The sequence below is a fragment of the Hemiscyllium ocellatum genome, chromosome 44, assembly GCF_020745735.1.
Source record: "Hemiscyllium ocellatum isolate sHemOce1 chromosome 44, sHemOce1.pat.X.cur, whole genome shotgun sequence".
Classification (NCBI taxonomy): Eukaryota; Metazoa; Chordata; class Chondrichthyes; order Orectolobiformes; family Hemiscylliidae; genus Hemiscyllium; species Hemiscyllium ocellatum.
Window position 1 is genome coordinate 16571964 of NC_083444.1, and position 24797 is coordinate 16596760.

A 24797-nucleotide genomic window follows, 5' to 3' on the forward strand; every position below is an offset into this window, starting at 1 on the left:
TACGAAGAGAAGAAGGCCGCGCTCCGAGACCTGCAGCTCGTCGGGGCTCAGGGCGCGTACGTGAGGTCGCGGCTCCAGCTCCTCCGGGACCTGGACCGCGGCTCCCCCTTCTTCTACTCACTGGAAAAAAGGCGTGGCACCCGTCAGCAGCTCCCTGTGCTGCTGGCCGACGACGGGTCCCTCGTCTCGGATCCGGAGGGTATCAGGGCCCACGTCCAATCCTATTACACGGCTCTGTTCTCTCTGGATCCGTCCAGCGAGGATGCTCGCAGAGTTCTGTGGGAGGACCTGCCGCAGCTCACCCCCGAGGATGCCGGAAGGCTCGACGCTCCCGTCACTTTAGAGGAGCTGACTGGCGCTCTTGAGGGGCAAATCCCCGGGGCTGGACGGGCTGACTGTGGAGTTCGTCCGGTCTCCCTCGGCACGGACTACAAAATCTTCGCCAGGGTGTTGTCTTCTCGCCCGGCTCCCGTGCTGGCCCACATGTTCACCCGGACCAGTCCTACACGGTCCTGGGCCGGAGGATACACGACAATGTCCACCTGGTCCGGGACCTGATCCATTTCTGTCGACGGGCTGGTCTGCCGAGCGCCTTCCTGTCTCTCGACCAGGAGAAGGCGTTCGACAGGGTCGATCACGAGTACCTGCTCGGGACTCTGCGGGCATTCGGGTTCGGGATGCAGTTCGTCGGCCGGATCCAACTTTTGTATGCAGTCGCAGAGTGTCTGGTTAAAGTTAACGGGTCCCTGACAGCGCCCCTTCGCTTCGGGAGAGGAGTGCGTCAAGGCTGCCCCCTGTCCGGCCAGCTGTATTCCCTGTGCGTGGAGCCTTTCCTGCGCCTCTTGCGGAGGAGGTTGTCAGGGCTGGTTCTGTGCGATGCGGGCACGGGGGTGGTCCTCTCGGCCTACACCGATGACGTGCTCCTCACTTTCACCGACCCGGCTGACCTGGGGAGGATGCACGAGTGCCAGGCCGTGTACTCGGCAGCGTCTTCTGCCAGGATCAACTGGGCCAAATGTTCCAGGCTACTGGTGGGTCCGTGGCGCGTGGACTCCCTGCTGGAGGAGTTTCGGGGGTTCAGCTGGAGTACCACCCATCTCCTCTACCTGGGGGTCTACCTCAGCCCGACCAAGGAATCCTGGCCGGCCAACCGGCAGGAGCTGGAGGCCAAAGTCTCGGCTTGCCTAGGCCGCTGGACAGGACTGCTCCAAGTGCTATCTTACAGCAGCCGAGTGCTGGTCATAAACCAGCTGGTGGCCGCCATGCTGTGGTACCGGCTGGTCACTTTGGTCCCTCCTCCTGTCTTTGTCACTGACATCCAGAGAGCGTTGGTCGACGTCTTCTGGGACAAAAAGATGCACTGGGTCACTGCGCAGGTTCTGAGTCTCCCTATTGAGGAGGGCGGTCAGTCGCTGGTGTGCGTCCGCACCCAGGTCGTGACCTTCCGCCTTCAGACCTTGCAGCGATACCTTTACATCGAGCCTCCGAGGTGGTGTGCCCTGGCGACGTATTTTTTCCGCCAGGTGCGTAACCTCAACTACGACACGCAGCTCCTGTTCGTCGACCGTGACGGTTTGGAGGTCGCCCTCAAGGTGCTGCCTGTCTTTTACCAGGACCTGATCACTGTCTGGAACATGGTCGAATCGCGTCGTGCCTACCCTCCGGCAGGAGTAGCGGCTGTTGTCAGGGAATCCGCACCTCCGTACTCGTGGGTTCGAGTGGCTGTCAGAGGGGAGGGCTGTGGCGGCGAGGGTGACCAGGGTCGGGGACGTGCTGGGTGCCGGGGGCCTGGGCTGGACGTTGCCGCAAGACATAGCGAGCAGGGCAGCGGTAGACATCCGGTACGTGGCCACCGCCATCCGACGCCTTAAAATGGCGGTGCTTGGACCCGACATAGTGCACCAGTTGGAGGACGCTCAGGTGTGCGGGGGGATCTCGTTCGTGCTCACCCCTGCCCGGATGGAATTTCACATTGGCCCCAAGGTCCTGTACTTCCCGCGGGAGCCTGTGCCCCACAACCTGAGCCGCCTCCGGAATTTTAATTTTGTTTCTTTTCAGGGGGTGAAAAGGCGGGCCCTGTATCGACTGCTGCTGCACACCGTCCACCTCTTCTCCCTCATCCACTGTCCGCACACGCCCTGGCATGCCCATTTGCCACCGGGCGGTGGGGATCCCCAGTGGAGAGCTCTCTATGCGAGAATCTTCCCCCTTTCTCTCAGGGATCTGGGGTGGAGGGTGCTGCACGCAGCAGTCCCCTGCAACCGCAGATTGCGGTGGTTCACGGACTCCCAGCCCAACTGCTTGTTCTGTGGTGCTGTGGAGTCTGTGGACCATGTGTATGTTGGGTGTGGGCGTTTGCACTCCCTTTTTGATTTTCTAAAAAACCTTCTCCTCTGTTTTTGGTTGCACTTCAGTCCCACACTCCTGATCTTCGGGCACCCGGTGCGGAGGAGGGAGGGCAGGTCTGAAGACCTCCTCGTGGGTCTGCTCCTGGGCCTGGCCAAACTGGCCTTGGAGAAGGAGCACGCGGTGTCCACCAACACCCTGGAGTTGTTCAGGGAGAGGTGGGTGCCGCAGGGAGTGGAGTGCATCATTTCCCCCTCCAATGCTATTTTGATTTAGTCCTAGCCCTCCCCTTCACTGTTTGATCACACAGCATTGCCCTCTTTGATGTGAAGGGCACTGCTTGTCACAGGCCACTCGGGTGTTTTCCTATTTTTCCTGGTGGTGGAAATTGAATAAAGACTTGTGCACTTTGTGTCTCTCACTGTGTCTCACACCTGCGCACACACACCCTATCGGTGCTGGGGAAAAAAATAAGCACTACCGAGAAAAAAAAAATTAACAGGGAATAAAGGCACTGCTTGTCACTGGCCAAAAAAGAATATAACTTGGGTGTTTCCCTATTGAGAGTTGGATCTGTGTGAAGGTGTCAGAGGGGAAGGGGACTACCCCTGAACCAGCTGCCCCAAAAAAAAATCCTGTCAAAGGTAATCGCCAACCGGGTCAGGTCTGCTCTGGGGTCGGTGATTCACCCTGACCAAACCTGTGCTGTGCCGGGCAGGAAGATCGCTGAGAGTCTCGCGCTCCTCAGGGATATGATCGCCTACGTGCAGGACAGAGGGTTGGACGCCTGCCTGATCAGCCTGGACCAGGAGAAAGCCTTTGACAGGATATCACACAGGTATATGAGAGATGTTCTCTCCAAAATGGGCTTTGGGGAGGGAATCTGCAATTGGATCAGACTGCTCTACACCAACATCGTCAGTGCAGTCTCAATCAATGGGTGGGAATCAGATAGCTTCCCAGTCAGATCTGGAGTCAGGCAGGGCTGCCCTCTCTCTCCTGCCTTGTTTGTGTCCTGCATAGAGCAATTTGCCGAGTCCATCAGGAAGGATGCGAGCCTGGGAGGGGTGACTATTCCTGGCAGCGGGAGCCTGCAGGTTAAGGCCTCCCTGTACATGGATGATGTCGCCGTTTTCTGCTCAGATCCGCTGTCCGTGCGCAGACTCTTGTGCATTTGTGACCAGTTCGAACAGGCCTCGGGGGCCAAGCTAAACCGAGGCAAGAGCGAGGCCATGCTCTTCGGGAACTGGGCCGACCAATCCTCGATCCCCTTCACCGTCAGGACCGACCACCTGAAGGTGCTGGGTATTTGGTTTGGGGGGGCTGGGGCGTGCGCCAAGTCTTGGGAGGAGCGTATCAGTAAAGTGAGGCAGAAACTGGGCAGATGGAGGCTACGGTCGCTCTCCATCACGGGAAAAAACCTGGTCATCAGGTGTGAGGCACTGTCATTGCTGTTGTACGTGGCACAGGTCTGGCCTATTCCCAGAACCTGCGCCACTGCAGTCACCCGGGCCATCTTCCAGTTCTTATGGAGTTCAAAGATGGACCGGGTCCGAAGGGACTCACTATACAAAGATCTGGGCAACAGATAAAAAAATACACCCAATGCCACCCTCACCCTGATGGCCACCTTTGTGTGTGGCTGCATCAAGCTGTGCGTGGATCCCCAGTACGCAAACACCAAGTGTCACTACGTACTGAGGTTCTACCTGTCCCCGGTGTTGCGAAGGATGGGCCTGGCCTCGCTGCCACGGAACGCTCCGAGTAGTTGGACCGTTCCGTACCACCTGTCCTTCGTGGAGAAATTTTTGAAGAAAAACACCTTTGACCACAAGTCCATCAGGAAGTGGTCAGCACGTAGCGTCCTTGAGACCCTTCGGGAAAAGGAGAGGGCGGATCCTGTCGAGTGGTTCCCTGAGCAGACTGTCAAAGCAATTTGGCAGAACGCCTCATCGCCAGAACTTTCCAACAAGCACCAAGACATGGCTTGGCTGGTGGTGAGAAGGGCTCTGCCTGTGAGATCCTTTATGCACGCCCGGACTCTCAGCCGCACCGCACGCTGCCCTCGCAGCGGCTGCGGGGGGGACGAGACTGTCACACACCTCCTTCTGGAATGTGCCTATGCAGAGGAAGTCTGGAGAGGAATGCAGTGGTATTTGTCGAGGTTCGTCCTGAGCAGCGCCGTGACGCGGGACTCCGTGCTCTCCGGTCTGTTCCCAGGGACGCACACCGAGACGAACATCAACTGTGCCTGGAGGGTCATCAACTCGGTGAAGGACGCTCTCTGGGTGGTCGGAAACCTGTTGATCTTGCAGCTGAAGGAGCTGACCCCGACTGAGTGTTGCAGACTGGCACATTCCAAGGTCCAGGACTATGTGTTGAGGGACGCGCTGAAGCTTGGGGCAGCTACCACCAAGGCGCGGTGGGGAAAGACCACCATGTAACGTCTGCCTGCTTCAGGAAGAACAAAAGGCAGTTGGGCTCTGCTGACGCCTCAGCTAAAAAAATGTATCGTACAGACCTGTAAATAGGAACGATTACTCTGTTTCGGTATGCAAAGAAATGGAATGTTTATATATGTATGGCATGTCCACTTGTTATAGATCATCAAAGTATTTTATGAATAAAGCATATTTTTGAAATTAAAAAAATGCTCTGGCTTTTATCGTACCTGGTGGGGTGAAGGTGAGTCTGGGTGCAGCAGCATTTATTTCCTGTCCCTAGTTATTCTCCAGAAGGTGGGGGATGGGCTGCTGTCTTCATCCCTGCAGTCCATGTGCTGTAGGTGGACACATACTGCCTACAGCAAGTCCGAAGCTTGGAATACTGCACCCAGAAATGGACACAGAGATGTCAAGGAAGGGAAGGGAGGAGGCAGAGATGGATGAAGTGAAGATAAGAGTCTGGTGGAAATTGGAAGCAAAATCAATAAATGTTCCTAGTCCTAAGCTGTCATGGACCAGACCAGAGCCCCTCAAAATATCTGAAAATGTAGCCTAGACCCTAACTTTTCCCTATTTTAAAGGAAGACGTGAAGTGTGTGTTATCGATGTGATGCAGCTGTTCAAACCACTCGGCTTTAAACAGAATTTATTTTAACACTCCAGTTGAAACATGAGCAAAAGAAAATGGACTTCAGAACTTATATCGGACCAGATACAGTAATTATTATTAATTAACTGTTCCGAGACTGTCGCATTCCATAAAATACCCCTTGGCAAAAAGATCAATTCAAACACAGATTCTTCCAGGCTGGAGGGAACCACACCCAGAGAGAGATTTCAGATAAAGACAGAGGAATCCTTTCCTGAAGCTTGTAACTCCCCTGGACTCTCACATCTTGTGATTGCTCCAGCTAAAACAAACTAGAAATAACCTGAACTGGGAGACCTTGCCACTCCCCTTCCATTATTAAAGTACACCCTTCAGCCCCTCCGCCTTTATGAGCTCTCCTCAATAAAACCAAGGAACACTAAACTTCTGTTGTCCCACAGACGCGGGAGGGAAGCAGTGCCGATGATACCGTCGATATAACGGAGACAGAATAATGGGTAGAGTCAGGGACAGGAGCGGAACAAGCAATGTTCCACATAACCCACAAAGCGGCAGAAGAAACTGGGGCTAATGCGGGTTCCCCTGGCAACCCGTCTGACCTGAAGAAAGTGAGAGGAGTCAAAGGAAAAGTTGCTCAGGGTGAGGATGAGCCCATCACAGGGATAAAACAGAGAGCTTTACAGGGTAGAGGCCGTTCAGCCTCAGGGAGTGGAAGGTCAGGACGGATGGTGAATACATGACAGGGAGGTGGGGCTGGGCTAGGGAATGGAGTCAGAGGGAACGGGAGGGGAGGAAGGTTCCAGAAGGCTGTGGGGATCTCGAAGTTGTTGCAGCTTGTGCACCTTGATGCCTCAGAGGAAAAGGAAAGGAAGAAGTTTCTCGGGTGGTGACAGGTGCTACTGCAATGTAAGTCTCTCTCTTCCTCTTTCCCATTGCCATGAGCTCTGTGCTCCAATCTTTTTCCTTATCTTCACCTTCCTGTTGATCGGCTTCTTTGGCTTCACCTTCTTCCCAGTGCCGGAGACTCGGAGAAAGATCTTTGACCAGATTGTGGCCATTTTCTGCAGAAACCCTTCTCTCCTGGACCAGGAATTCAAGCAGAACAGCACCGCACTCGCATCCCTTGATGATGGCTCCAGAGTGTGAGAGGGGGAGTGTGAGAGGGGGAGTGTGAGAGAGGGAGTGTGTGTGTGCGTGAGAGAGAGAGAGAGAGAGAAAGAGACAGGGAGAGGGGAGGAGTGAATGTGAACATGAGGGAGCTAACAATGGAATAAGAGGTGAGAGGACAGTTTAAACTCAGCCTCACGGTTCACTTTAAATTGACTCTTTAGCAGCTGTTATGGCTCTCCAGCACTAAATTTAAAAAGTGTTATGTGTCTTTTTTAAAAATCTATGACAGTATTTGAAGGGACATAGGAGGGAAAAGATGGAGAAGGAGAGAGTGAGAGAGTGAGTGAAAGGGATTCCAGGAATCTGGCTCCATCTGCCCAGTCGAAAACAAACGAGGAAAGGGATAGTCACAATAAACAGACAGACGGCCATTCTGCTGTGACTGTGGGGTTAGGGGTTGGAGGGGATGAATAGAGATAGGGAGGGGTGTAGGGGCTGAGGTGCGGACAGAGATAGGGAGGGGTGTAGGGGCTGAGGGGCTGTCAGAGATAGGGAGGGGTGTAGGGGATGGTGGAGGTTACAGAGATAGAGAGGTGTGTAGGGGCTGAGGGGCTGACAGAGGTAGGAAAGATTGTAGGGGATGGAGGAGGATACAGAGTTAAGGAGGGGTATAGGGGATGGAGGAGGTTAGAGCTGTGGAAGTTTACAGGGGATGACAGGAAGTTTCACAGTTAGGAATGTAGGAGAGAGCTTGTGGAAGTTAAAGGGATGGAGAGGGGTGAGAGAGCTGGTGGGTGTTACTGGGATGGGGAGGGGTGGGAGAGCTGGTGGGTGTTACTGAGATGGGGAGGGGTCAGAGAGCTGATGGGTGTTACTGGGATGGGAAGGAGTGAGAGAGCTGTTGGGTGTTCCTGGGATGGTGAGGGTTGGGAGAGCTGATGGAAGTTTCTGCGATGGGGAGGGATGGGAGAGCTGATGGGTGTTACTGGGATGGGGAGGGGTGGGAGAGCTGGGGGTAAGTACTGGGGTTGGATGAAAAGACACAGAGACCTCTTCCAGAAGTAGACAAGTATTTCTCCAGATGAAGAAAGTGAAACCCATTCTCTCAGTAAATAACACATTGTTGTGCGAGCGAGCTTGCTGTGCTCCAAGTGTCTGCTTGTTTCGCCCTTAAAAGAGTGTTCAGCTGCTGTCATTGAGTGAAAGCACTGGTGAACAGGAGAGAATGCTGCAAAGACAGCAGGGGTTATGCTCGAAATGTTGATTCTCCTGCTCTTCGGATGCTGCCTGATCTGTTGTGGTTTTCCAGCACCACACTCTCAACTCGGATCTTCAGCATCAGCAGTCCTCACTTTCTCCTAGAACGCTGCCAATACAGAGCAGCCCCTGGAAACAATTAACATCGACCCCTTTTGGAAGATTTCTCTGAAGGTACAGTTACACTCAGCCAGGTCTCTCCATTCCCCTCCCCCACCAACATAAAGGACGAAGCTTCTGGTGAGAGGCTGATCTTTCTGGCTATGAGCCACTTTGCCAGCGAGGGGGTTCAGGGCAGTGGCCATACATTGGAATGTTCAGGTTCAAGACCCACCTGCAATGGAGCGGAACATGTCCAAAAAGCAGGTTTATTTTTTAAAGACAATAATTAAAATGGAGTTTGATCACTGAGTGTGGCTGGTTTGGTTTGCAGCTAAAACACATGAAGGAACACCAAGAGCACAGCTGTAAATGTAAGTTCATTAACTTAGTCATGTGGAAACATTGGTGCTTTTGCTAACTTCAAGTCATGTCCATTGAGAGTTTCTGCTGATCTATTTCTATCGTTACAGTAAGACACAAGCAGCTTAATTGCCTGTTGAGGGAGTTCCTGCTGTAATTTCTGTCCGACGGTGAACCCAAAGTTGTCTTGGTGGGTGCACTGAGCTCGGCACGGCCAGCCACTGGGGCGGTTTGTGAGCATGTACAAATATAAGTGTGGGTTGGAAATAATTTGAGACAGAGTTATTGTTTTGAGTCTAGGATGACTCTTCTTTCAAGACTCACTGTTTTTCTCTAGGATTTCTGTTTCTCACTTCAGCTTTCCAGCAGGGAAGAGTTTCTGCATTTATTTTGCACCTCCCTCAACATTATTCGATGACGTTTACATTTGTTGGTGAAAAGTGTCATGGTTTGTTGAAGGTTTTCACCTTGCGCTCATCAGGACCATTTGCAAGAATCCCAATTTCGGGCAAAGCCACTATGTCGACTTCACACGAACATGCAGGATAACTGTTGGTGTTCCCCTTGAATTGGTATTCTTGACAAATGACTTGATGACAAGACAAAAACCTCCAACAAGCTGAATTCTATTTTCAGCAAGTCATCGACTTGGAGAGATCAATGATCGAGGGAGAGGAGAGGGGTGATTTGGGGTGTAGATTTAAGGTGAGGTGCAGGAGATTTGGGAAGGGATGTGAGGAAAGATTTTCGTTTCACCCAAGATGGGGAGGGAATCTGGAACTCACTATCTGTAAGTGGGGGCAGAGGCAGGAGCTCTCATAATGTTGAAGACCGATTGAGATGTACACTTGCAATGCCGAAGTATTAAAGTGTATGGGCCAAGTAGTGGAACATAGGATCAGAACAGTTAGCTGACAGTTTATGACCAACACAGACGTGAAGGGCTGAAGGGTTTTTTCCTGTTGACACAACAGAAGGTCCATTGCTACTTTATCCCCTCTCTCCAACAGCAACTCATCATCTCCCTTATTTCCACCTTTTCTCAATGATCTGCATTTGTAAAAAACAAACTTGTGTTCAGCATCCATTTCATTTCTGAAGACGTAAAATCAGCCCATCCCACGCTGTAGGCAGCAGCATCTACACCCTATCCAGTTGCTGTGTACAAATAATGTTCTCTTGTGTGGAACTGAGTTTCCTTCTCTTCTGATATCAGGCAGGTCTTGTTTTCCATTCCTCTGCTACAGGGGACTATGTTCACAACTATTCTCCCCTGTTCCTGAAGCCACTTGAATTCGGAATACCTTGATCAAAACTCCTTCCAGACTTCTCCGCTCCCAGGAAAATAGCTCCATCTTCTCCAATCTATCCAGGAACTAATTCTCGTAAAAACCTCATTATACACTCTGAAATCACTTCACATTGTTCCCGAGATGTTTCGCCCTGATTGAGACACAATACTGCAGTTAAGGTGGTTTTTGATACAAGTTACTTGTAAAGTCCTTGCTTTCTGTTCCCTACGCACTTAACGTCAAAGCACAAGATGCTGCAAACTTTAGTCACTGCTTTCCCAACATGCCATGCCACCTTCAATGATTTGTGCTCAGATCCCCGGAGTTCTCTGACACCTTGGAATTGCAGCCGTTTCTTTTTATTGCCTCTCCCCGCACCTGCTGCCAAAATGGATTAATTCCCCCTTCTCAGCATTGCCTTTTGTGTCCATGCATTCTGCCTTTGTCCTTTGGATGGTTAACACTCCCACCATCAACACTTTACAATCCTCTGAAAGAATCGTCTCGTCCACAAAAGTTGAAACTGTGTCTCGTACATTCAGATCTGGGTCACTGATATTCATCAGGAAAGCCCCAGGTCCTGGAAGAGAGCCCTGGCTCTCCCCATTATATACACACATAGGGGAAGGCAGCAGATGGGTTAGGAGCAGGAGTAGGCCATTCATCTCCTTGAGTCCGTTCTGCCATTTCATGGGATCATAGCATCCAACAGGAACCTTAACACAACATTCCCATTCAACCCCCAATAAACCGAACACCCACCCCTTGTTTATCAAGAATCTATTCAACTCTGCTTAAAAATATTCCAAGACACTGCTTCCAAAACTTTGAAGAAGGTGTTAGAGTGCTTCGGGTATAGGGGAGAAAGTGGGAATGGGGACTGAGTTGGATGATCAGCCATGATCGTATGGGAAAGCAGAGCAGGATGGAAGGGCTGAATAGCCTACTCCTGTTGCTATATTCCTGGGTTCTTTGTTTTGACAACAGTTTGAGGAATACAGTTTCAAAGGCAAACAATCCCACTGAGAGAAAAACAAACTCCTTATCTCTATGTTAAAGGGTCAATGATTCAGTTTAAACAATGACCTCCCAAGTTCTGAATTCTCCCCCAGGAGGAAATACTACCCTCTCCACATCCATCCTGAATCCTCGTGAACTTTATGTGTTTCAATCATGTAGCCTCGGATTGTTCTGAACCTCAGTGGACACTGACCCAGCTTGTCCGACATTTTCTCTGATGACATCAGGGACAGAAGGTTTCGAGGGGATGTGAGCAAAACATGAGGGTGGTGGGAATCTCAAAGTCGCTGCCTGTGAGACACAGAGAGGCAGAAACCCCCACCAGGATTGAGGGGTGCACTTGTGATGCTCAACCATTCAAAGTTATGGGCCAGGTATTGGAAATGGGATAAGAATAGGAATGAGAATGGTGGTTGTGTTTCACTGGCAGAGATGTGATGGGCCGAAGGGCCTCCATCTGAGCTGCAGATCCCGATGACTCTACTCCAGTCCCCTGTATAATTGAAGGGTAACCTCCCTACTTTTGTATTCAGTTCCCCAAACAATAATATCCTATGGGTTTCCCTGATTACTTGTTGTACCTGCAATAATAACCTTCTGTAATTCATGCACTCGTACACCCAGATCCCTCTGCACCTCAGAGTTCTACTCTGACGTAATACGGTGGCTCGGTGGTTAGCACTGTTGCCTCGCAGTGCCAGGGACCCTGGATTAATTCCAACCGTCTGTGTACAGTTTGCATATTCTCCCCGTGTCTGTGTGTGTTTCCTCTGGGCGCTCCGGTTCCCTCTCACAGTCCAAAGATGTGCAGGTTCGGGTGGATTGGCCATGCTAAATTGCCCCATAGTGTCTAGGTGGATTAACCATGGGAATGGCAGGGATACAGAGTTCGAGTTGGGAGGTGGGTATAGATGGGATTCTCTTCAGAGGGTCGGTGTGGACTCAGTAGGCTGAATGGCCTGATTCCACACTGTAGGGATTCCGCACACCGTAAGCATTGGATTTATTACATTCCAATCTAATGGAACTGGGTCCGAATCAATGGAATGTTGGTAAATGAGAGCCAATGTGCCAACTACCTCACTTCTATTTGACCCAAAGGATGGCGTCCATCTGGGTCCTGGGGATTTTCAGTCCACAATTCCAAATATCGTTATTGGAAATATCTTTAATTCATCTCTGATTACTGCTGTGATACTCGGCTGAATCAAAAAGGTATCTTCCGTACCCTCCATCCACCCCCTCTGTCCCACCTGAAGCTCCTGTACCCTGGTACGTACATGGAAGTAGATGCAATTTAATCCAACAGGTATTCCTCGCTCCCTGTCATGTTCCTGTCTGACCTGTCTCTTCAAATTCCTCTTTCTGATTACTGTATCTCCTTGAGCCTCACATTTGCCTCCCTGCTGTTGAGGATCCCACCCCCCTGCCAATCTAGTTGAAACCATCCTTTGGAGCATGAGCAAACCTGGCTGCCAAGATATTGGTCCCCTTCCAGTTCAGGTGTAACCCGTCCCTCTTAGACAGGTCACCACTGCCCCAGAAAAGATCCTAATGATCTCCAACTCTGAATCCCTGCCCCTTGCACCAATTCTTTAGCAACACATCCATCTGCCGTATCCTCCTGTCCTTCCCCTCACTCGCACGTGGCATTGGATGTAATCAGGAGATTATCACCAATGAGCTCTTGGTTTTTAACGCTCTTCCTTGCGCTCTATAATCATTCTGCAGGACCCCATCCCTACTTCTACTTCTGTTATTTGTGCCAACCTGAACAATAACTTCTGGTTGCACACCTTACCCCTTGAGAACATTCTGCAGCCGCTCTGAGACATCCTGGACCCTGGTGCCTGGGAGACAACACACCATCCTGGATTCCCATCAGCACCCACAGAATCCCCTGTCTCTGTCCCCCTAACTATCGAGTGTGCTATCACTAAGGTCCTGTTTCCCTTTCCCGTTTCCCGCTCTGCCCCAGAGCCAGTGGGATTGCCACCGACCAGGATACTGCTGCTTTCCCCTGAACGGTAACACACCTACCCCACCCGCCCCCAACAGGTTCCCAAACGGGATACTTGTTTGCGAGGGGAATGGCCACAGGGGATTCCTGCCCTAACTGCCATCTCAGCTGCTGTCAGACTGAAACGGAATGTTAAAAGGACGTTACCGGAGCTTCCCTGGATTTTTTACTGAGCTGCTGCTCTCTGAAACCTCCCGAAACAAAGCCTTACTGCTCACACTGCTGCCTACACATTGTCCAACAGCACAGCTCTCTCCCCCCACTCCTTATATGCTTTAGTTAGAGAGGGAGGGAAGGAGGGGGAATAAATTTGAGAGCATGGGGGAGGGGAGACAGACAGCAGGGGGAGGGGGCAAAGGAGATCACAGGGAGGGGACATTGTGGGGAAGAGAGAGCAAGCTGGGAGGGGGAAGAGTGTGTGAGTGGGGGAGAGGAGGGCAGGGGAAGTTGAGAAAGAGAGCGCAAAGAGGGGGAGAAAGGACAGTGTGGGGAGGGGGAAGGGAGAGTGTGGGGAGGGGGAAAGGAGAGTGTGGGGAGGGGGAAAGGAGAGTATGGGGAGAGGGGAAAGGAGAGTGTGGGGAGGGGGAAAGGAGAGTGTGGGGAGAGGGGAAAGTACAGTGTGGATTGGGGGAGAAAGGAGAGTGTGGGAGGAGAGGAGAGTGTGTGGGGGGAATGGAGAGAGTGGGGATGGTGAAAGAAGAAGGTAGGGAGAGGGGAAGGACAGTGTGCGAAGGGGAAATGTAGCAGCCCCCTTGATGCTAAAACATTGGTGGTCATGGACAGCTATATCCCCAACAACTTCCCCATCAAACAAAGGAGAGCCCAGACAGAAAGGCAGTGGGTCTTGCTACACAAAGAAACCGACAGGAACAAGCCACCCAAACAAAGAACAAGAACAAAGAACAAAGACAATTTCCAGCCCAGGAACAGGCCCTTCGGCCCTCCAAGCCTGAGCCGATCCAAATCCACTGTCTAAACCGACTCCTAAGCATCTGTATCCCTCTACTCCCCACCTACTCATGTATCTGTCCAGACACATCTTAAATGAATCTATCGTGCCTGCCTCTACTCCCTCTGCTGGCAACGCATTCCAGGCACCTACTTCCTGTGTGTAAAATACTTTTCATGTGTATCCCCCTTAAACATTTCACCTCTCACCTTGAACACATGACCTCTCGTCATTGAGTCCCTCACCCTGGGATAAAGTTTATCTATATCCACCATGTCTGTAACCTTCATGATTTTGTAAACCTCAATCAGGTCCCCCCTCAATCTCCTTTTTGCGAATGAAAATAAACCTAACCTACTCAACCGCTCTTCATAGCTAGCACCTTCCATACCAGGCAACATCCTCGTAAACCCTCTCTGCACCCTCTCCAAAGTGTCCACATCCTTTTGGTATCCACAGTATTTTATCTTAAAGAGCTGTGTGAAACATCTCACATTAGCATCACATCCGTGTTGCTGCTGCTGATGCTGCTGTTATTTTTGATCGATGCTGCCCTCCCTCTTACTGACTCATTGATGATTCAGCCCCAGAATTTCTGCCTGTGCAGTCGCATTGATCCACCAGCAGAGGGTAGCATCATATCACATTCATCAGAAGAGACAAAAATATGGAGAGGGATTTTGACAGGGTTTTAGTTCATCCCCACCTCTCCATTCAAAATACCCCCCATTACAGGGGAAAGGTGCTCCTGAAACATGTGGATGTGACTCTGTGTTTGTGTGTAAGGGACTGTATGTGAGTTTGTAAAGATTTTTGTGTCTGAGCGTTCAGGTATTTGAGTGAGAAAATGTGTGTGAGCTGATGTGAGTTTGTTTCCGCGTCTGCTGGAGTGTGTGAGGGTTTAAATGTGTTGGAGAGTGTATGTGTTTGTGGTAGATGCAGTGTGAGGCCCTGTGTGTGTGTGCGCATGTGTATGTGCACATATGTGTGTATGTGCATGTGTGTGTGTGGTTGCAAATGTGTATGTGAGGTTGTGAGTGCAAGATTGAAAGTGTGCATGTGTGTGAGGTTGTGTGTGTGTACATGTGTAATGTCATGTGCGAGTGTATGTGTGAGGGTGTGTGTGGCTGCATGCCTGTTTCTCTGCCAGTGTGAGAGAGAGAGAGAGAGGCTGCCTGACAGTGTGGTTTGATGTGTGCACAAAACTGCATTAGAGAGTGAACTTGTGAGAATGTATGATTGTGAGAGTATTTGCGCAAATAGGTGAGAGTGAGGGCTTTGAAGATGTTCGAGCGTGTCAACAGAGTGTGAGTGCATGTACGAAGTACGGGTGTGTGAGTGGGAGAGTATGTGTGAGTGTATGGGGTCTCTCAGAGACATATGCAAAGAGACACACACAATGAAAAATACAGTCTGACCAACCCACACATACCTATACGTATGCACACACACATAGACATATGTTTGAATAAGGCATGCTGGCTTTCATAGTGAGAGGATTTGAATACAGGAGTATCTTGCTGCAGTTAGACAGAGCCTTGGTGAGACCACACTCCTTGGGTATTATGCACAGTTTTAGTCTCCTCGTCGGAGGAAGGACAGTCTTGTTATTGAGAGAGTCTAGCGAAGGTTCACCAGGCTGATTCCCAAGATGGGAGGACTGACATATGAGGAAAGGCTGGATCGACTGGTTTTGTACTCACTGGAATTTAGAAGAATGAGGGGGCATCTCATAGAAACATAAAATCCTGATTGGACTGGACAGGCTGGATGTGGGAAGAATGTTCCCCTGTTGGAGAAGTCCAGTACGAGGGTTCACAGTCTAAGGTAATCACATCTGGCCAGTCTGCATGGTAAAAGGCTAATGTTCGACTTAAATACCCTAACCCTCCCTCACTCAAAACCGATCTCTTCCCAAATCCCTGTTCATCCAGTCAGCTCTCAGCTCCCTGTCAAAATGTGTGGTGCTGGAAAAGCACAGCCGGTCAGGCAGCATCCGAGGAGCAGGAGAGTCGACTTTTTGAGCATAATTTCTTCATAAGAAATGTTGGTGGCGTTGTCCCAGCTCCCTATACCTGGGGCTCACCTCCCCCAGGTATGGAACATACCAACACACATCTCTGTGAGATTAGAGGGGTGTGTGGGAAAAAGGAACAGGTCAATAGTTTAGCCCAGGTCTAACCCTGTCTGTCCACCCACCCCCATTGCACCCAGACTTGGAATACACACAGACACAAAGCAGGAACAGCCAGAACACACAGTTCCAGCTCAAATTAACACAAGATCTTTGGACAAATTAGTGCCAGTTTATGCCACCAAAGAACACAACATGTTTGTACTAATGTGTACAAGAGTACTGCACAACTAAACACAAGATTTCTGCACAAATTTAATCAAACTAAGGTAAATATTTAGTCAGCAAGCTTAGTGATCCTGAGATTTATACAAATGATGATAATGCATTATACAATGAACCAGGCTGGATTTACAATTTCTCACAAGATTTATACAAATGGAGGGAAGATTGTTGCAGAATTGAACAGAAATTCAATTGGAGGTGTCGTGGACAGCACAGATGGTTACCACAGAGTACAACGGGATCATGACCAGATTGGCCAATGGGCTGAGGATCGGCAAATAGGATTTAATTTAGATGAATGTGGGGTGCTGTGTTTTTGAAAAGCAAATCAAGGCAGAACTTATACACTTAATGGTAAGGTTCTGAGGAGTGTTGCTGAACAAAGTACAGGATCATGGTTCCTTGAAAGTGGAATCACAGGTAGACAGGGTTGTGAAGAAGGCTTTTGGTATGCTTCCCTTTAGTGGGCAGAGCACTGAGTATAGGAGTTGCGAGGTTATATTGCAGCTGCACAGGACATTGGTTAGGCCATTACTGGAATACTGTGTGTAATTCTGGTCTCCCTGCTATCGGCAAAAAGGTATGAAACTTGAAATGGTTTAGAAAAGATTTTAAATGATGTTGCTAGGATTGGAGTTTTAAGCTATAGAGAGAGGCTGAATAGATTGGGACTATTTTCCCTGGAGTGACCACATAGAGTTTTATAAAATCATTAGAGGCATGGATAGGATAATTAGACAAGATCTTTTCCATGGTGGTGGGGGAGTCCAAAATTAGAGGGCATAGGTTTAGGGTCTCAAACTCCATCTATCACACACACGTACACACACCAACACAAGTAAACCCTCGCACACTGTGACAGACACTGAAACAAAAACACTCACACAAAAATCACACACATTCTGTCACTCGCACACCTAAACACTCTGGCAAAAATCATCTTACAAATTCACATACAGTCCCAAACACACAAAAACCGTGTCACATAAACAAGTTTCGTAAGCAACTCCCCCCTATAATTGGGAATATTTTGTCTGGGGAGATGGGCATGACCTAAAACACGGTCAAAGTCCCTGTCCTTGTTTCTGTCTCTTGTGATGAATGTGATGCGATGCCACCCTCTGCTGATGGACCGATGTGACTGCACAGGCAGACGGGCTGGGACGGGATCAAGATGGGGTGCCACGGTGGCTCAGTGGTTACCACTGCTGCCTCACAGCACCAGGGTCCCAGGTTCGATTCCAGCCTCAGGTGACTGTCTGTGTGGAATTTGCATATCCTCCCTGAGTTTTCTCCAGTCTCCTCCCACAATTCAAAGATGAACATGTTAGATGGATTTGCCATGATAAATTGCCCAACGTGTTTTGGGATGCGTAGGTCAGGTGTATGAGATGGGGGAAATGTTGGGGAATGGGTCTTGGTGGGTTCCTCTTTGAAGGGTTGGTGTGGACATGTTGGACCGAAGGGCCTTTTACCACACTGTGGGGAATTTATGATTTGATAAGAGGGAGGGGAGTATCTGTCACAAATAACAGCAGCAACACAGACATGATGCCAGTGTGTGATATTTAACACAGCTCTTTAAAATCAAACACTGTGGAGAATACCAGAGTTATTCATTCTGCTCTCTCGCTGGTGCAAAAAAGCTGCACAGTTCCATGATGGCCATCAGATATAAGAAATCAGGAAAAGGTAAACAATAATCCATTGTAATCCGCATTGACCAAACTAAAACCATCAGTGGAAAGGTGTGTCAGTGTTAAATCTCTTCTGGGGGTGACTAACTAATCGAGGAGGGAGAAGAACCTTTTCTTCCTTTCCTAGTCCTTCACCTCCTCAGCTGAAGCTGCCTTGAGGTTAGGGAGTCAAAGAATCCATGGCAGCTAAAAAGAGAGACTATTTGAGTTATTTCCCCTGAGATCGCACAACAGTTTAATAAAGGCTGAAAACAGTTAGCAGATTTCAGGCAGAGGGTGGTGCGTGTATGGAATGAGCTGCCAGAGAAAGTGGTGGAATTTGGTACAACATTTAAAAAACATCTGGGTAGGGATATGAGCAAAAAGGATTTGGAGGCCTATGAGCAAAATGGAGGCAAATGGGACTAGATTTATTTCGGATATCTGGTTAGCATGGCCAGGTTGGATTGAAGGGTCCGGTTCTGTGCTTTATATCTCTGTGACTCTGGGTTTATGACAGAATTGAACATAAGATTATGAAACAAATGTACTTCGTTCCCAGCAACAAGAAACATGACAACGCGGTTCCATATTTTCATCAACAGTTTACACGGCCAATGTTAGTAAGTTGATGCTTGGCACAAACTGTGTTGGTGAAGTTTATATATTGAACAGTGTCAGTTCCTGCACACACAGCACCAACAGAAATATTCCTCTACTGGACTCTGTGAAAATCACTCCCTCACAGTCAGACAGTCACAGCATGACCCCTCTCTGCTGGGGACTGTCAATGTTAAAGACAGACAGACAAACACATGTGCGCACACATCTACACAGACACACACAAACATAGACTCAGAGACACACACATACAGACACACACAAACACAGACACAGAGACACACACATACAGATACACACAAACACAGGCACACACACACACACAGACACACACATACAGACACACACAGACACACACACACACACAGACACACACAGGTACACACACACAGACAGACACACACACTTACACAGACACACAAACAATCACAGCGATATCCCCCTCTGCTGGGGAGAGTAAGTGCTAAATACAGTCACATACATACAGACAGTCACAGCATCATCCCCCTCTGGGCATCTGTAAATTTTACACACAGAAGCTCAGACAGTTCTGACACATCTCACTATTTAAATTTAAGTCTCTTTATCGATTCTTCTTGCCAAACATCACCCACTGCTGCTGCTGCTGCTGCCTGAATCCTGGAGAATCCTCCTGGTCCAGAGAAGGCAGCTGTGATCCATTCGCTCCAGGGAAAATGACAGACTGTGACAAACAGATGAGTGGGGCTTGGAAGAGCATAAAAACGTAGTTTAAATGATAAGACATTAATACATGATCTATCGAGAAATTAACTTTAAAACAGTGATAGTGAGCTGGAGTGGAAGGTCCCAAAATGCTGACATACAGACACCTCGGAAAAAGAGAGGGGAACACTGTACAATTATCTGAGGGACACCTGCAGAGATGTCCTGGAGCTAAGATGACTGACACTCCACAGTCACAACCACCTTCCGAGGTGTCAGGTATGACTCTAACCAGCAGAGCGTTTGACCCCTGATACCTAATGATTCCAGTTTTCCCGGTGAGCCTGACATTGGTGGTTGGCAAGTTGTTGGAGAACATCCTGAGGGAAAGGATTTACATGTATTTGGAAAGGCAAGGACTGATTAGAGATAGTCAGTATGGCTTTGTGAATGGGAAATCGTGTCTAATGAACTTACTTGAGTTTTTTTTGAAGAAGTAACAAAGAAGATTGATGAGGGCAGAGCAGGAGAAGTGACCTGTATGGATTCATTAAGGCGTTCAACAGCATTCCACATGGGAGACTGGTTAACAAGGTTAGATCCCATGGAATATAGGGAGCATTAGACTTGGATACAGAACTGGCTTGAAGGTAGAAGACAGAGAGTGGTGGTGGAGGGTTGCTTTTCAGACTGGAGACCTGTGACCAGTGGTGTGTCACAAGAATCAGTGCTGGGTCCACTGCTTTTCGTCATTTATATAAATGATTTGGATGTATTAGGAGGTATTAGACACCAAAATTGGAGGTAGACTGGGTAGTGAAGAAGGTTACCTCAGATTTCAATGGGATTTTGTTCAGATGGGCCAATGGGCTGAAAAGTGACAGATGGAGTATTATTTAGAGGTGCTGCGTTTTGGAAAAGCAAATCAGAGCAGGACTTATACACGTAATGATAAGGTCCTACGGAGTGTTGCTGAACAAAGAGACCTTGGAGTGTAGGTTCATAGCTCCTTAGCAGGTAGATAGGATGCTGAAGAAGGTGTTTGGTACGTTTTCCTTTATTGGTCAGAGTTTTGAATATAGGAATTAAGAGGTCATGTTACAGGAGATTATATCAATTCATTTGGAATGTTGAGTGCAATTCTGTTCTCCTTCCTATCAGTAGGGGTGTCCGTGCAAGGGTTCAGAAAAGATTTACAAGCTTGTTACCAGGGTTCGAGGGCTTGAGCTATAGGGAGAGGCCGAATAAGCTGGGACTGTTTTCACTGGAGTGTCGGAGGCTGAGAGGTAACCTTATAGATGTTTATAAAGTCATGAGGGGCATTGATAAGGTAAATAGACAAAGTCTATTCCCTGATGCAGGGGAATCCAGAACTAGAGGGCATGAGTTTAGGGTGAAAGGGGTAAGATATAAAGGAGACCTAAGGGGCAGGTTTTTCACACAGAGAATGGTGCGTGGATGGAATGAGCTGTCAGAGGAAGTGGTGGAGGCTGGGACAAATACAGTATTTGAAAGGCATCTGGATGGTTACATGAAAAGGAAGGGTTTAGAACGATATGGGCCAAATGCTGGCAAATGGGACTAGGTTAGGTTCGGATATCTGGTCAGCATGGACGATTTGGACCGAATGCTTTTTTTCCATGCTGTATATCACTATGACTCGAAAAATCAACATTCTTTTACATTTTCTATAATGAGGAATTTAATAGATACCAGAAGTAATAGGCAAATACCTAATTAATTGGCAGTTAACATGGTGCAGTTGGCACATGTTACTTTAATACAGTATCCATTGTGAAAAGCCTCAAGAAAGGAGATTAGATTCTGGAAAACATGATGAAGCCCCAGGGATGGACCACAAGCCTGTCCATCTCTGTTGTTTTGCTGAGGCAATGATCAATTGTACAAAGTGCAGTACCACAGAGTCAATTACAAAGGGATAACTCAGCTCTGCTGACTAATAGTAATCCCGGGGTTGGGACAGGGGCAGGGGTTGCGGGTATGTGCACTTACATTCTAAATGCCAACTTAAGATAATCTGTCCCTTATTGCTGTGCCTGCTAAACAGTGTGAAGTTGTACAAAAATAAGGTTATGTTCGAATCTACCACTGGACTCCGACTGTCATCAGAAAATACAAGATTGAGCAGGAAGTTAAACACGGGCCACAATTTGCTTTTGGAAATAGGCAAGAGGCACAGGGAGAATTGACACTGATGAAAGGTTGTTGACAGGTTGAAAATGCATCAGCAGAGAGTCTTTCATTTCTTGTCTGTTTGACTCTCTGTAACAATCTTCAAAAGTAAGGAGTTAATTTGTTTGAACCACGAGGTTACTCTTAACATGTCCACGAGAGGGTCAGAGATGTTGGAGGAGCAGCCATTTACAATCGTACTCGGGTTCCAACTGGATAAGCCTTTAGACACTACTTCTTCCTTTTATGGCTCCAAATTCTAAACAAGACATTCTTGAAATAATTTCTGTTTGCCATCTCCATGTATCTATGAATTCACCTTAAACTTTTACAATACGGAATAGCATCTTTCTGATTCCAACTTTCAGAGATGGCCCTCAGTGAGATCCCCCACCATTCCCTCCATTTCACTGGTGTCCTGCCCCTCTCATTCCCCAATCAAATGACTTGAACTCGGACACGCAGATCTTCAACAGCGATAAAGCACAGTTCGAAAGTTTATTTCATTTCTGCCTCTGAGTACAGCCTTTATTCAGTGACAGTCAGGGCTTCAAGTCTTGAACATGAGACAGAACCTGCTTCTGGTGAGTGTCTTCATTCAGTGAGAAGGAGCAGTGTGGCCCAGTGGGTTTTGGGATTGTATTTGAGATTTTCTGCTCAGTCTGCAGCATTCCAGCCCATGGAAGCAGTGCAGTGGGAAAGACTCCTCTTGTGGATTACAATAGCCCTATCAACACACTGTTCCAGGCCAGTTACAGAGCTCCGAGAATTCGGAGTTAGACCCTGAAAACTACATTGATTAAAGGAGGAGGAACAAGAAAACAGTTTCAAGCTGATGAGGTCATCGGTATCTCTGTGCCTAACTCTGCACCACGTTTTTATTTTCTGCTTCATAAACCCACAAACTGCAGCTCAACCCAGTCCCCCTGCCCCACCATACAAACTGGAGAATGGGACACCTTTCTCAATAGTACAGGAGTACATTCCGGAGACTACAGGCAGGTCAGTTTAACACCAGGGCTGTGTACACTTGGAATAACCTGGAGCAGATCAACACAAATCCAATTGGGGAGGGTGGGTCTGTTTCAGGAGAGTCAGTGTGGATTTCAAATTAAACTAATGTGACTGTGCCTGATCTAAGAAAATAAAAGATTGATGTAAGGATGTATTCAAAATGTTTCACAAATTATTTTCTGAGAGGCTGGATAAAAACTGAAGCTATTGTAACAAATGGCAGAAGGTCACCATGGAGAAAGACTGTATTCGGGCAGCAACGTGCTGTGATCATACATCACTGTAACTGGCCGACAGCAGAGTGGAAGCCATGTTGTTTTTATTGCAATGCTTGGTATTTAATTCTTGTATTATTTAGTATATACAATTACGATTGACATTCAATTCCAAAAAAAGTGTCACCATTTCTTTTTAAATGAAACTTCGATTTGGCAGAGATAGAGAGGATGATACCAGCCAACAGCATTGGGGCCCAGGCAGGCCATTATTAATATTAGTAGGAAATAGCAGAAAGTGGCGTATGGAATTGAACTGATTGAAGACTGGAGTAATGGAGTCTGGCATAAAACACGCATGAGAGGTAACATCGACCGAACTACAGCGTAAACGCTGGTGTCACTGGGAATTTGAAATATAACCTCAGTAGGTCTGGTAGCATCTGTGATGAGAGAGCCAGAAACCAACTCTCCCACACCAGTCTTTGAGCCATCAATGGCTCTCCCTAATCTGATTGGCCCTGTGCCAATTAACTCTTGGCATCAGATGGCTGAGGTTTCATCTTCTTTATTCAACACTGAGCTCCTGACAGTGACCAGGTTGAACCTTGTTTCTTGCCTGGTATATGTTGCTTATACCTACGTGGATCCTGCCCATCCCATTGCAGACTTGTCTTTAGCCCTGACCATAGACCCTGAACCCCAGCATGGGAAGGCAACACAGCCTCCTGGACTCACGTTCAGTGACGATCCCTGTGAGATCCCGACTACAATTCCAGTGCTCTCAGTTTCTCCCACTTGATTGGCTCCCGGTTCCACTGGTGTTACAGTCGTTACTCTTGCCAAAGAATGAGCGTCCTGTTCTGTGGCAGTCTGTGTCCCTGTCCATACCTCACTCGTAATCACACTCTCCTGCCTCTGAGCACTGACTAAAATCAGACAATCCAACCCTCCAAGTTGCGACAGCCTCTTGGTGTAAATTATCCAACGACTCTTCCCCCCGAGCCAGGGCAGTGTCTATATGTCACCCTCCAGCCCATGTGCTGCAGCTGTGACAGATGGTTCATGCTGCTGGCCTTAATGTGTTCCAATTAACTGGTTCTTTTTCTCAAATTCAATACATTGAATCATGGAGTCCGACAGCACAGAGACAGGGCCTTTGTCCCAAACTGGTCCGTGCCAATCAAATGTCCATCCCCGCTAATCCCATTACCCTGCACTTGGCTAACATCCTTCTAATTCTTCCCTCTCCATGTATTTGTCCAAATGGCTTTTAAAAGGAGAGCGTGGGGACGAGGAAGGAGAGTGTGTGGAGGGGGAAGAGCAGAGAGTGGAGAGGGGGGAGAAAGAGTGTGGGGAGGGGGGTGAAAGGAGAGTGTGAGGAGGGGGGAAAGGAGAGTATGGGGAGGAGGACAAGGAGAGTGTGGGGAGGGGGAAAGTACAGTGTGGAGTGGGGGAGAAAGGAGAGTGTGGGAGGAGAGGAGAGTGTGTGGGGGGAATGGAGAGAGTGGGGATGGTGAAAGAAGAAGGTAGGGAGAGGGGAAGGACAGTGTGCGAAGGGGAAATGTAGCAGCCCCCTTGATGCTAAAACATTGCTGGTCATGGACAGCTATATCCCCAACAACTTCCCCATCAAACAAAGGAGAGCCCAGACAGAAAGGCAGTGGGTCTTGCTACACAAAGAAACCAACAGGAACAAGCCACCCAAACAAAGAACAAGAACAAAGAACAAAGAAAATTTACAGCCCAGGAACAGGCCCTTCGGCCCTCCAAGCCTGAGCCGATCCAAATCCACTGTCTAAACCGACTCCTAAGCATCTGTATCCCTCTGCTCCCCACCTCCTCATGTATCTGTCCAGACACATCTTAAATGAATCTATCGTGCCTGCCTCTACTACCTCTGCTGGCAACGCATTCCAGGCACCTACTTCCCTGTGTGTAGAATACTCTCCATGTGTATCCCCCTTAGACATTTCACCTCTCACCTTGAACACATGATCTATCGTCACTGAGTCCCTCACCCTGAGAAAACGTTTATCTATATCCACCATGTCTGTAACCTTCATGATTTTGTAAACCTCAATCAGGTCCCCCCTCAATCTCCTTTTTTCTAATGAAAATAAACCTAACTTACTCAACCTCTCTTTATAGCTAGCACCTTCCATACCAGGCACATCTTCGTAAACCCTCTCTGTACCCTCTCCAAAGCGTCCACATCCTTTTGGTAATGTGGCGACCAGTACTGTACACAGTATTCTAAATGCAGCCGAAACAAAGTCTTCTACAATTTTAAAATGACCTGCTAGCTCTTATACTCAATACCCCGTCCAATGAAGGCAAGCATACCATATGCCTTCTTGACCACTCTATCCACCTGTGCAGCCACTTTCTTGGTACAATGGACCTGAACTCCCAGATCTCTCTGCTCATCATCTTTTCCCAAGGCTCTTCTGTTTACAGTCTAGTTTGCCCTAGAATTAGACTTCCCAAAGTGCATCACCTCATATTTGCCTGGATTGAACACC